General features: G+C 55.5%; 1 protein-coding gene across 10 annotated transcripts in view; it reads left to right on the top strand.

The window, feature by feature from the left end:
* Positions 1–693: 693 nt before the first annotated feature.
* Positions 694–1,594, top strand: part of SLC8A3 (solute carrier family 8 member A3) — a 99,744-nt gene continuing 98,843 nt past the window's right edge. For 6 of the 10 annotated variants that reach the window (XM_035328921.1, XM_035328920.1, XM_035328918.1 and 3 more), the window contains exon 1: positions 696–1,232. The gene's annotated coding sequence lies outside the window, so the exon portion shown is untranslated. Of the gene's footprint in view, positions 1,233–1,310; positions 1,331–1,594 lie in introns of those variants that run through there. The other 4 variants (XM_035328913.1, XM_035328919.1, XM_035328922.1 and 1 more) reach the window with 4 other exon arrangements.

Raw genomic sequence — 1,594 nt, 5'->3', positions numbered from 1 at the left:
CAAAGCTACTCTCCTGTTCCATGGCCATGGAAACCAGCCCCCAGTCATCTTCTGCCGAAGTCAAATAGCAACTTTGGAGGCAGTGTGTATTTTTTGCCTTAAAATGACTTGATGTCTCACAAGTTACTATTTGACTTTGGTTAAAAAAAAAAAAAAAAAAAAAAGTGTGGTTTCTGCAAGCACAAACCAAAGCACATAGCTTCCAATGGTTACCAGGACTAACACTGCCTATGTAATTACATTGCCTATATTTAATCTCACTGAAGTGTTTGGCAGATCCCTTGAATTTACGATATCCAGTCAATACCTTCTGCTTTGAGGCTCAGCTACCGTGTGTGTTCCTTCCTTTGCTTGAAATGCACAAAGTCAAGTCAATATACTTGGAGGGTAGGGTGCAGGAGTGACCGCGGCTCCATGAGTGTGTGCCTACATCTATATATACACCTATGGAGGTCTCACAGGGATGTGTGTGTGCATGTTACATGCAAGACAGCTGCTCTGCTTGTATTTGTTTTGGAAAGGGTTTGCTCTGGTTTCATTGTGGCTTCCTTTAAACAATCTGAAAATCCCCCCCCCCCGGGTTCAGAAGAATAAATATGCATGGCTTGTAATTCTGTTGCAGCTCTCGCTCCCAGCTGATAGGGTGACGTGGAGTTTGGAGGCTCGCAGATTGGCTTTTTGATTTGGCTTCTTGCTGCAGTTGTGCAAACCTCGCCGTCTCCCAGAAATCAGGCTCAGCGCTCCGCCGCGCACCGCGATGCTGGGAAGCCTGGGCACAGCCCCGGCGCTGTGAGAGCGGGGAAGCCCAGCAGATTCAGTTGCAATCTGGGGTACAACCCATTTTCTTCCCACCCCCCCAGGACCATCTCCATCCTCCTCCCCCTTCGCCAGCTCTCCCTCCCCTCCCCAAACTAGCCGGCACGGAGCTGAAGATCGAGGCTGGTGGATTTATCAACATTTTACGTGTGTCCCCCCCTCCACCCCCTTTTCCAGATGCACCTCCCCGCTCACCCTGACAGCTGCAAAAGAGAGCACAGGTTTCGTAGCGAGCACGGCAAGTTGGACTGACATGCAGAGGAGAAGCCCCCGCACGGCGCCGGTGACTGCCCCCGGGATGCAGTGAGCTCCGTTAGGAACCGGAAGGATTTATAGCGGGGAGCCGGCGGAGCCCCCCCCCCCACTCCAAAAATAATTAAAAAATAATAATAAAGTCAGGAAAGCAGCCAGAAGGGGTAAGTAAGAGGGTGCTACCCCCTGTTCCGTAGGGAAGGCGAGGCTGCCGCTTGGGTGTCCTGCCACCGAGTGCCTGCTCACGCCTCGCATGCGGATGGTAGGGGGGCTCCGGGGAAAGGGGGGGTCCCCATCTCCCGGGGGAGTGGGGGGGGGTCCTTATATTTCGGGAGGGGGGAGCCCGCTGGGCTCTGCCGTGTCCCCGCGGCGGCTCTGCGTGCGTGTGTGTGTGTGCGAGTGTGTGTGCGAGTGTGTGTGCGTGAGTGTGTTGCGGGGGCAGCGCTTTGCGTACGGCGCCCAGCCGCCGCTGCAGCCTGCGCGCCGGGGAGGGGGCGCGGGGCCGGGGCCTGGCGGCGGCGGCAGC

This window comes from Oxyura jamaicensis, chromosome 5 (assembly GCF_011077185.1).
Source record: "Oxyura jamaicensis isolate SHBP4307 breed ruddy duck chromosome 5, BPBGC_Ojam_1.0, whole genome shotgun sequence".
NCBI lineage: Eukaryota > Metazoa > Chordata > Aves > Anseriformes > Anatidae > Oxyura > Oxyura jamaicensis.
This window is presented reverse-complemented; position numbering and strand designations above follow the sequence as displayed.